A 12,427-nucleotide genomic window follows, 5' to 3' on the forward strand; every position below is an offset into this window, starting at 1 on the left:
TGATTGTCTCACTTTTAAACGTCATCTAAATAACCTGCTTAAAAAGCTGAGGGTTAGGCTAGGTTTCTCTACAGGAACAAGTCCTGTTTCTCGCTTGAGGCCAGGAAAAGGCTAGTCACTGTGACCTTTTGACCTGTGCTGGACTATGGGGATTTGATTTATATGAATGCACCTGCCCATTACCTGATCAAGTTAGATGCTGCGTATCACAGTGTACTGAGATTTGTGACAAACTGTCAAGCATTAACCCATCACTGTACCCTGTATGGAAGGGCTGGTTGCTTTCACTAACTGTACGGAGGCTCAGTCACTGACACATTTTATATATAAAGCCATGTTAGAGAAACTTCCATCCTACATCTCCCTGATCTCACGGCGAATTGTAAAGTGGCTACTGCTTGAGATCGAATGCTGTGGTTTTATTAAATGTGCCAACTGCTAGGACTGTCTTAGGGAAGATAGCTTTTAGATGCGCAGCTCCTCTGTCTTGGAATAGTCTGCAAATTAAATGGAAACTGAACAATCTGGTGCCACTAAATGTTTTTAAAGCTCGGTTGGATGCTACTCAATCGGAAGCTGTTGGTACCTGCTCATGTGGATAGTTATTGTAAATTGTAATCCCTGTAAGATGCTGTAAGATGTTCTTTTTGTTGTTCTGTTTATGTTTTTATTTTCATGTGGAACCTACTTGAGCAGGTCTCCTTGAAAAAGAGATCAATGATCTCAATGGGATCACCTGGGTAAATAAAGGTTGAAATGAAACAAAGTGAGGGAAGAACATTGTTAAAAGAGATAACAAATCAAGTGAATTATCAGCATCAAGGACAAATTTTTCATTATCTGTTTATGTGAAATATGTAGAAGCCATCATTACATTGTAGACCAATGCATGATTAATACACAAAACAGCTTATATTATACATTCGTAATTGTGTATTTTCTATCTTTATAGAGAATATTATACATTTAGAATCAGATGTTGAGACAGTGAGCGGCTGGGAAATCACACCGCCATGGGGCACAAACAGTTGCTATGACATGATGCTTTCTTCATTCTTCAGGCATTCCATAAGGAGGGTCAGGAACTCACGCTTGGAACCACCAGTGTCCCCTCCATCCTCAGTGTGTCCCTCATCATCAGTGAACTTAACTGACGTCTCATGAGAGGGATCGAATGAGGCACCTTTGAAGCCGCGGATTGCTGCATCCCACACATTGGCTCTATTCATATTGAACCTGCTGCAAGATGTATTTGTTATTTTTGCAGAGAGTTCTGCAACAATGTCCTCCGCAGTCCGGTATTCTGTGCTGGGAATGTTACGATTATTGTGTTATGTCACGTTTTGTATGTCTTGTTTTGGGTGTTTTCTTCCTTGTATATTGTCTGGTCCTTCTTCCTGTGTTTTTCCCCTGTCGCTAGTTTCCCTGGTTTGTCTAAGTGTCTGATTGTGTTCACCTGTCACCCTTGTGTTTCTCCTCCCCTGCCCTGCTGTTTCTTGTCTTGTGATTACCCCTCGCTGTATTTAGTCTTGTCCCTTCCTGTGTTCAGTGTTGGTTCGTCTTTTGTTTGTGACTGAGTTCACCGGTGACTGTTCTGTTTTGTCAAAGTTATTATTTTATCCTTGAAATAAAGGCAGTATCAGTGGGTCCTGCTTGCGTCACCCACCGTAACAGTACGAACCAAATATGGGCCCAGCAGATCCTTTTGAGCAGGAGTTGTTGGATGTTACCTTTTCTTTGGCTACCTGCTCTGATCGATGGATGGGACCGTCCGGGGTTCGGCAGCGAGGGGCTGCTCTGGCAGAGGCGTGCCAGATAACTATGGAGAAACCAGGCTTGGTGAGATTCTTACCTGGCTGGATTTTGGAGTTCCTCTCGGTGTGTTATCCCCTGCCTGCTAGCCTCAGGCATGCTAGCTCTCTGCCTCCCAATTCACTTTATGACACCACACGCATCGGTGTGGTCCGTTGGAGTCAACCCTTGCTTCTGCCCCAGCTCCTGCTCCTGTCCAGGAGCAGGAGCTGGAACTCGTCTGGCTTTTTGGAGGTCCACGAAGCCTCCAAACTGCTCCTAAAAGAAGGAGTCGCAAGGCCAGGCTAGCAGCCCGAGCCCCAAGAGCCATGGTCCCGGCCCCAGTTCCGGTCCCAGCGGCCATGGTTCCAGACCCAGCTCTGGCCCCAGCTGCCATAGTCCCATCTCTAGTCCCATCTCTGGTCCCTTCTCTAGTCTCTTCTCGAGTCCTAACTCAATTCCCTTCTCTGGTCCCCTCTCTAGTCCCTTCTCTGGTCCCCTCTCTAGTCCCTTTCCCAAGTCCCTCATCTAGTCCCTTCTCTAGTCCCTTCCCTAGTCCCTCCTCAGGTCTCTTCCCTAGTCCCTTCTCTAGTCCCTTCTCCAGTCCCACCTCTAGTCACTTCTCAGGTACCAACTCTAGTCCCATCTCAAGTCCCTTCTCTAGTCCCTACTCAATTCCTTTCTCAAGTCCTTTCTCAAGTCCCTCCTCTAGTCACTTCTCTAGTCCCTTCTCAAGTCCCATCTCGAGTCCCCTCTCCAGTTTCTTCTCAAGTCTCCTCTCGAGTTCCCTCTCAAGTCACCTTTCGAGTTCCCTCTCAAGCCCTCTCTCAAGCCCCCTCTCGAGCCCCCTCTCTCAAGCCCCCTCTCGAGCCCCCTCTCGAGCCCCCTCTCTCAAGCCCCCTCTCTCAAGCCCCCTCTCGAGCCCCCTCTCAAGTCCCCTCTCCAGTCCCTACTCAAGTTCCTACTCAAGTCCCAACTCAAGTCCCTACTGAAGTGCTGTTGGAGGTTCCGCTGGGGGTCCTGCCAACTCCATGTCCTGTCCCGTTGGGGGTCCCGCCGACTACTCTTCTGCCGGAGGTCCTATTAACAAAGCACTTATATACTAATAAAGGGCTGGCTTATCTAAAGCCAGTTGAGTAGCACTTGAAATGTTTTTGCTCTATGAAGCCTGATGTACTTATATGATTCTGTTTTCTTCAAGTTTGTATTTTGTTGGTCGAACGCACTTATTGTAAGTCGCTTTGGATAAAAGCGTCAGCTAAATGCAATGTAATGTAATGTCCTGCCAACCCTATGTCCTGTCCCGTTGGGTGTCCCGCCGACTACTCTCCTGCCGGGGGTCCTGCCAACCCTATGTCCTGTCCCGTTGGGGGTCCCGCCGACTGCTCCTCTGCCGGGGGTCCTGCCAACCCTGTGTCCTGTGCCGTTGGAGGCCCAGCCGACTACTCTTCTGCCGGGGGTCCTGCCAACCCTATGTCCCGTGCCGTTGGAGGTCCTGCCGGGTGTCCTGCCAATCCTGTGTCCAGTTCCGTTGGGGGTCCCGCCGACTACTCTCCTGCCAACTCCATGTCCTGTCCCGTTGGGGGTCCCGCCGACTACTCTTTTGCCGGGGGTCCTGCCAATGCTATGTCCTGTTCCGTTGGAGGTTCCGCTGGGGGTCCTGCCAGCTCCATCTCCAGTCCCGTCGGAGGTCCCACCGACTACTCTCCTGCCGGGGTCCTGCCAATCCTATATTATGTCCCGTTAGGGGTCCCGCCGACTACTCTTCTGCCGGGGGTTCTGCCAACCCTATGTCCTGTTCCTCTGGGGGTCCCGCCGACAACTCTTCTGCCGGGGGTCATGCCAACCCCTTGTCATGTTCCGTTGGAGGCCCCGCCATCACCTGTCTCGTCGGGGTCCTGTCAACTCCTGGTCCTCCTCCGTGGGGGATCCTTTCCGAAGCCTGTCCCACCGCTCCGGTTCCTGTTCAGCCAACACCGGGTCCTGCCCGGCCTCCGGAGCTCTCTGGTCATCGCCCTCGAGCTCAGCCCCCTGAGAACCGCGGTCTTCGACCTCGAGCCTGGCCCCCTTGAGAGCTGCGGTATTCGCCCCCGAGCCCGGCCCCCTTGAGAGCTGCGGGATTCGCCCTCGGTGCTCCTTGACTCTTCCTGCCGCGGTCCTCGCCCTCGGGCCCGGCCCCCTGACTCTTTCTGCCGCTGCCTTCGCCCTCATGCTCGGCCCCCTGAGTCGCCCGCTGTGGCCTTCGCCCCACCATGGGGGGCCCGAGTCCCCCGTTCTCGGCTTCTGATTTGCCCCCGGGTAGTCCGCCCGAGATCCCTTCCGTGTCCTCCGCTGTGCTCCTGGGCTGTCAGCCCAAAATCCCGTCCTTCTGACCCCCTCCACCCACCCTGGTGGCCTAGTGATGCAACATCGTTTACCTATAGAAGTTGTTCTGACCCGGGGCAGACTGGACATCTTCCTGGAATGGGGTTGGTTCTCCATCCTATTTTTACCCAGGAAATAAGTGCACACAAAGGTATTTATTGATTTCATGTTCACAAATTACACATAATATGTCGACAATGAGTGCTCACTTTGTGAACATTTGAAATGTCCCACTCCTGCATACACACAAATGACTGACTGAAATAAAAATAAATTCACTTCACGATAAATCCAAACTGACCAAGGTACAGTATATTGTTGACTGTCCTTTAACTCTCACATTAGGATTTACATTGGGGCACAATAAACCAACTCCTCTCTGCACCTATAATATATCTATATGATGTCACGAGTTACATTTAGGTGCACAGTGCTGTCTCTTGACTTGCAAGCTCTTTTACCAAACAAGCTAACGCTAGCTGGGTAAATATGACGCTCGCTTGTATCAAAGCAAAACTTACCTTCTTATATATCGACTTTTTCCACTTCGATCAACTTTGTTTCCTCCGGCTTCTATTTGCAGCACTCTTGTTCGTTCTCTCTATGTCTGGCCAGACATCAATCTGTTCCACATAGCGAGCCCCCTAGAGGCCTGGAGCACTTCCGGAATGTTTTTTTTTTAATGTGTTTTGGGATTTGTATGTGCTTTGGACTTTGCATATCGTTTTGGTATTTGCAGCGTTTTTTGTTGGGTTTGTTTTCGGGGTTTGTGTGTTGTATTTAGTTTGCATCATTTCTGTAAATGCAGCGTTTTTTTTAGCATTTTTACCTAAACAAAACGCAACTCTAACGCAGAGCGTCTGAATTAGCACTAAGCGAAAGAGTGCTGACGCACGGTAGCGATCTTTTATACTTCATGCAATCTTCACAAACTAGATATCGTATGAAAGCTGAGATTCCACAGATTCCAATGGTATAAGTATCATCACTGCGACCAGAACTCACGGCAGCAAAAGCCAGCAAAGACAACACACAACTTCACTTTACGGGTCCAAAACGGCAAATACGTCTTACCTTTGCTGTTTTCTGATCAAAAGTTGTGTTCAAGGGCATTACAACGCATATAAACGCTGCTGAAGGTTAATCCAATATCTCTGTGTCACTTTGAAATGATTACTGATAATCCATCATAACATTTATGTCAATAAACGTACTTTTCATATAGAGTTTAAGAGAGCTTTAGTTTTGGGCATTCACCAATGGTAATGTTTAGATGGAATTAGGGACTTCCCCTCAATTATATTGGCTCTAACGGTTCAAAAGAGGTGTCAATCACCAACATCAATCGATGGGTTCAAGAGATATGGCAAATACACTCAAATGACCCCAGAGGTGGTTTTTGTTTTCTAAACCTCTCTAAAAAGGTCACATTTAACTTGTTTTGCATCAATCTTGATACAGGGTACTTATTATTAGGGCCGGGACTTTAACGCGTTAATTAAGATTAATTAATTACACAAAAATTAACGCGTTAAAAAAATTAACGCATTTTAATCGCACTTTAATCGCACTTATTTTTGCACAGCGGAACGTTTCTCACTGGATGAGTTTCAGGCGTACCGATTATACTGGAGCACCGTGACTTCAGCATGGGACTTCAAACAACAACAAACCACGGTGAACAATAGTCAAACATGAACGAACAAGCTGATGAGACCGCTTTGGTCGGCCCCGTGGATGGGAAATGTTGTTTTAAAAAACGGACGGATGGAAGCGTCGACAAGAGCACGGTTGTGTGCAAATTATGCAAATAAGTATTTGCATATCACCGCAGCACATCAAGCCTAAAGTATCACCTAAATGCAAAGCATGTAGCAGCTAGCATGTAGCAGTTAACCTGACTCCGAGTGCAAGGAACCACACCCTGACCCAACCCACACTCAACCAGATGACTGGTTTCAGTGCCAGGATAAGTAAGTCCACGTCTGAGAAAATAACCAACTCCCTGGCTCATTGGATTGCACAGGCTCGACATTAAGGACTGCCCGATGGCCCGGGGCCATCTAGTATTTAGCTCGGGCAATGAAGCCTCACCTGCTGGTTGCCCGATCGGGCAATCTATTATGCCAGTATCATGCAGCTCGCGGATCCAGTAATGAGTGACCCGACAGTAAAACTAAACATATCTATAACTAGTTTAGGTAGTTTGAGAGGTAATTAAAATAGCTACGTGTGATATTCTAACCAGTGTGTGTTTTGTTCCGCTCACCGCTGCATGTGGTTATGCAGAGCTGCGTGTCGAGTCTCGACTCGTCAGCAGCAGCTGATCTCTCTCTCCCGTCAGATTAGACTTCACTCGCGTTTATGTCCATATCGATCAGATCCAGCTAGTTCTAGCTAATGATATGACTACCTGCTTATTAAAAGACAACTACACAATAAGTGTCGCTATGCAACTGGATGAGGCCACAAAGTATAGCGCAGCATTATGCATTTGTTTACATGCCCACCGGAACCCCGAGGCATTACCAACAGATCAACGCACAATCAACCCATACAGGACATCTCTTTCTCCACATTAAGTGTTAGACATTAGAGTTGACTATTCTTGTCTGTCACATACTATTCTTGTCTGTCACATAAGTGGCGCAACTGAAGCGATATTGCTCTAAAGGGAAATTATTTTGACCGAAGATATTTAGATTTGCCGGCTAACGGGAACACTGACGTGTGCGCTCGGCTCCTCTCGACTGCTGCTCGGGTCTGCTCGGTCAGCTTCCGGATGAGGAGGCATTCGTTCGACTAACTTACAGTAGTTAACATTACAAACATTTTTACAGGGGCCATAATAGTGTAAATAATGTTTGTTTTGGCAGTTATAACTGAATGTAATGTTGTCTACTTTTTTCCATCTGGGAAGGCATTTGCCTTCATCAGATGGAAAGTGTTTTGACCAACAACTTAAGTATTTCTTATAGCTATGCAGGGCATGCAAGCGAGCAAACACAAGCAAGAACAAACAAACAAGTGAAATGAAGAATAAAATTTAAATTGTACAATATAATATTGTGGTGGTTCATCTTATAATTCAGTCTAGAGAACGCACCAGACAGCATCTAAGACCTGCAAAAATCTAAATTTTCTAGGGGGACGGAGGCCCCCCAAACCCTTCGTGCGATTTCGTCCGTGTGCATTTTTCAGGGCAATCTCTATTGGGCTCAGGGCCATCTGTAAATTATCTGTAAAAATCCTTAATGTCATGCACTTCGACTGTAGACCACTTGGAGTAAAATCCATGTGAAAATTGCTTCTCACTGTTCTCAGGTCAAATATGTATATTTGATTAAAAATGCGATTAATTTCGATTAATTAATTACAAAGCCTCTAATTAATTAGATTAATTTTTTTAATCGAGTCCCGGCTCTACTTATTATATGTTATAGTTCGGATTCTTAAAGCTTTTTGTCTACTATCCCATCATTCAAGGGTGGTTTTCACTATAAGTAATGGTTTTATTTGGACGGAAACTATAATCTACACTATGTTCAATCTGAATTTACTTTAAAATAAAAACATCTATATTGATTCTGACTTTTCTACATCCAACTCACAGGTGTATCATTGCTTTGAGAAAAAATAATTTTAATTTACCCCTTTTTAGAAGTGAATATATAGTCATTTCTTCTGGTAATGTCATTTTCGAACCTGAGACCTGAAAAACAGGCTCAGGGCTTAACAGGTTAAGAACATTGTAATACAAATTTAAAAACGACGTATATAGTGTACATACGTAGTATATGTTCTCCTGGTGAGACCTCAAATAATCTTCGTAATATCTATCAAACTATAGATCTGACACATACACTGGACGTAGATTCTAAAAGTATAATATACACTTCTCGCTAGAAATCTACATATAAACTATCCTACAATTTAGGATTTTCCACTAAAAATAAGTCCGGTGTCCGCCATGTTTTTTTTTCTCAAGCTAGGAAAGTTGGCGATCACGTGACATGGACACTGGTCATTAGAAATGAATAGGAACAAATATTGTATCCATGTCACGTCTTGAGAGGGTTATTTGTGAATATACTACGTCTTGCCCTGTGGACCAACGTAGTTATTACACGTTTGTTTTTTAGAGACTGGGTTGGACACACTATTCTCTCAAACGCGCACAGAAACAATCGACAAATAAATACTTAAAACCAAACATGAACAGAAGAATCTTCTCTTCCAAAAAATGGAAAACAACCTCCTCAGATATCGTCATCAAATTTCAAATTAGGAAACAAATATCGCAAACCTCTGGCTATTAATGGAAACAACAAACTGAAAAATCTAACAATATAAGACACCACAGTTAATAGTACTCAAGACCAAACTGCAATCAATTATACATTGAAAAAAAACTACTACTCCCAACCAGGGCCGTCCCTGGCCAACTTGGCCCCAAGCGACATTGTGAGATGAGCCCCCCCCCCCCCCCCCAACCGACAGGAGTAGAACAAAAAGTACTTTGCAAATATAATTCCTGTATATTATTATTATCAACACAGTTACTTCTTTAAACAGTGAGGTAAATGGTAAATGTGCATGTATGTTGTTCAGTATGCGCTTACAGGTGAATACGTCTGCATTTCCTGCCAAATACTAGCCTCAAAAAGATTAAAATATAATTAATGCAAATAAACGACTTCTACTAATGATAATAATCAATCAATTCAATAATATAAATACTATATTATTTTATTATAATATAGTTATAATATAGTCAAGACAAAACATGCTTATTACATGCTAAAAAGCTGATATTTCTTAAATCTGTATTCAAATGTAGTTCCCTCTGTCAGCAATGTATCAACAACTACACACACATTTCTATCAGTATTTCTCTGTGTTGTGGTTGACATGATGATATGACTGTTAGGAGTTAAGGGGAGAGGCTGAGCATCACCATGAAATGTGCAAATTGACATAAAAATGAATAAAAGGGGAAGAAATGCTCCATGTTTTTTAGGCTGTAAACTTTAACTGTTATGTAAGCCAACTAGACAGACAGGACTCTTCCTCCTGTACATAAGCAGATAAAAGGCATAAAACATACTTGAATGAATGTTAAATAAAGAATGCTGGAAATAACTGCATCTCCATTAGCCTATATGCTCTGCAGAGACTGCCTTCTTCATGGTGTGAATTGCAGCTGATGTTTTAATATGGCAATTGGCAAAAGTTTGACATTTGACTTATACAACATTCGCAAGTTGTACATTTGACTCATACAATAACCCACCTTCGAGTGATGCTCTAGTTTCTTCATGTTTTGTTTTTTCCCTCTTGCTTGCTCCGAACTGAAACGTCCGGTTACGTAGTGTAACCCTTGTATATTATCACAGGCGGAGCCCTCTACTGGACTCTATGGGTACTCTCTTACCCCGCAAGCATTCTCCCACTGAGACTTCTATAGACGTAGCCGGCCCTGGGCGGGCCTACCTGAATGCGCGCGCATCACACCGTATAAAAGGAGGCCTCGCCTCCTGACTATCATCCTACACCTCTCTTCAGCCAGCGGAATAGGACAGACAGTGCCCCGAGTAGAGGGCTCCGCCTGTGCTAATATGTCAAGGGTTACACTACGTAACCCGACGTTATATCTCTCACAGGCTCCACCCTCTACTGGACTCTATGGGTACAGTGGGTGGAGCCGCGATGTATACGCGCACTGTCGTCCAACAATATTCCACCCTACTGCCCCTGACCGGCTATTATGGTCAGCAGCTGCTGCCCCACCTTCTCCTTTAACCCGGTTGTAACCGAGGAGAAATCTGGGCTGTGGCTGACAGAGCACACCCTGCTGCGCTTACCTCGCAAAAAGTGTGCTCAAAAAATAGTGCCGGGGGACCCCCCCACCCTGGATGGGGAGAGCCCCCTCGGCCCCGAAAGGGCTTACTACACGCCTGCCTTCCTGAATCCCTAAGGATAACAGGGAGAGCGCCAGAGCCCCTGCCCCACACTCAAACACTGACCCCGTGCCGAGTGTGTGGACTAAAGTGTGGAGGGCTCCCCCCCTCCTGCTCTCGGCAGGAGGATAGCAGCCCTCCAGCCCTGTAAGGGCCCAGTGTGCCACCCCCGCCCCTCCCGGGACCCTCCCGGGACCCTCCCGGGACCCTCCGAAGGCCCGAGAACAGCGAAGGCGCATTACGTCCGGGGAGGGGGTCAGATGCCAACTGACCCACAACCCCCTACCAGTCCTGTGTTGCCCCCGCAAGTACAGACGAGGAGAAAGAGCCCGACATGTCCAAGAGATAAAACCTTATGAAGGGGCCTGGCGTCGACCAAGACGCCGCTGTGCATATATCCTCCACACTCACACCGTTGAATAAGGCTGTTGACGCAGCCACAGCCCGTGTGGAGTGTGCACGAACCCCCGTGGGGCAGGCTCTCCCTGCCTGTCCGTAGGCATGTGCAATGCACTCGCAGAGCCAGCCTGCCAGGCGTGTCTTGGACAGAGCTTTCCCGATCACCCCGCCCCCGAAGCACACGAACAGCTGTTCGGTGCGTCTAAGGGCAGCCGTGCACTCTACATAACATGCTAGCGCACGCACCGGGCAGAGGAGGTGCAGTTTAGCTTCCCTGGTCCCACCATGGGGGGGAAGACTAAAACCCCCTAACTGAATAGCCCTTGACCTGAACGCACTCCTTAGGCTCTTGGGCACAAAGGAGGGGTTCGGTCTGAGTATCGCGCCGCTCCGGTCACCCCGAATCTGAAAACAGCTCGGGTGCACCGACAGAGCAGTTAACTCGGACACTCTTTTGGCTGACGTTAAGGCAAGAATCAAAGCTGTTTTCCACGACAATGCTTTCAGAGAGGAGAGCTCCAAAGGCTCAAACGGCTCCGAGGCCAGAGCCTCGAGCACTAGGGGCAGGTCCCACTGTGGGGTGGAGGCGTGCACTACTGGGCGCAGCCTCCTGACCCCCTGTAAAAACCGCGACATCAGTGGTTGAATAAAGGCTGACCTGCCGCCAAATCCCTCATGGCAGGCCGCTGCATACACTTTCACTGTTGAATGCGCAAGCCCTCTGTCCACCAGTAACTGTAAGAAGGATAAAATAGAGCCTAACTCACAAGATAGGGGCTCTATTCTCCGCTCCTCACACCATCGCTGGAATCCTAGCCACTTTGGGCTAGGGCTCAGGCTGTGGTGGATCCAGCTCTAGCTGCCTGGATAGACTGAATAACACTATCAGACAATCCACCCTGTCTCAACCTGTCCCTCTCAGGAGCCAAACCTGGAGAGGACGGCCGAGAGTGGGTAAGGCCCCGATTGCACCTGCCTCTTGAGACATTGCCCCCCAGAACTGGGGAACCGCCCAGGGCTGGCCCACCTTCACCTGTGTCATCTCTGAGTACCACGGCGCCCCAACGCGATCCGGAGCCACTAGGATGACTGACAGATGTTCTCGCCTCACTCTCCTCAGGAGGGGGAGAATGAGATGCAGCGGTGGAACGGCGTATAGCAGCTTCCTTGGCCATGGCTCGTGTGCAAACGCGTCCACCCCCAAGGGTGGGTCGTCGCTCCGAGCCACGGAGAACCACAGGGCACAGTGGCTGTTTCGCCGGCTGGCGAACAGATCCACTTCCGCTCTCCCGAACTGGTCCCAGATCTGCTTCACCACCTTCGGGTGAAGCACCCACTCGCCTGGCAGGGGGCCGCCCCTCGACATGAGGTCGGCTCCCCCGTTCTCCAGTCCCGGGATATGGAGGGCTCTCAGAGATAACACCACCTCTGAAGCCCATAACCACAGCCTCTCCGCTGTGGTCAACAAGGCGGCAGATCGAACTCCGCCCTGCTTGTTGATATAAGCCACTGTGGTGCTGTTGTCGCTCCTGACCATTACATGTTTCCCCTGAATTAGGGGCCTGAAATGCCGGAGGACTAACACTACCGCCCGTAGCTCTAGGAGATTGCTGTGTCGAGACTCTGTTAGAGCCCAGCGCCCACCTATAGCCCTCTTCAGGCAGGTCCCTCCCCATCCTGTTCCGGATGCATCCGTGAACACTGTGATGTAGGAGGTCACCCGTCCCAGTGGAGACCCCCTCCGGAGGTGATCCGGGGACCCCCAAAACCGGAGGTTGCCCCTCACTGAGGGGGGTATGGTCACCAGCCGCCACTTGTGCCTCTTGGGATCCAAGCGTAGGCTGGAGAACCACCTCTGCAGGCGGCGCATATGTAGTAACCCTAACGGGACCATCATGTGAGCAGCCGCCATG

The sequence above is a fragment of the Pseudochaenichthys georgianus genome, chromosome 15 (assembly GCF_902827115.2).
Source record: "Pseudochaenichthys georgianus chromosome 15, fPseGeo1.2, whole genome shotgun sequence".
Lineage (NCBI taxonomy): Eukaryota > Metazoa > Chordata > Actinopteri > Perciformes > Channichthyidae > Pseudochaenichthys > Pseudochaenichthys georgianus.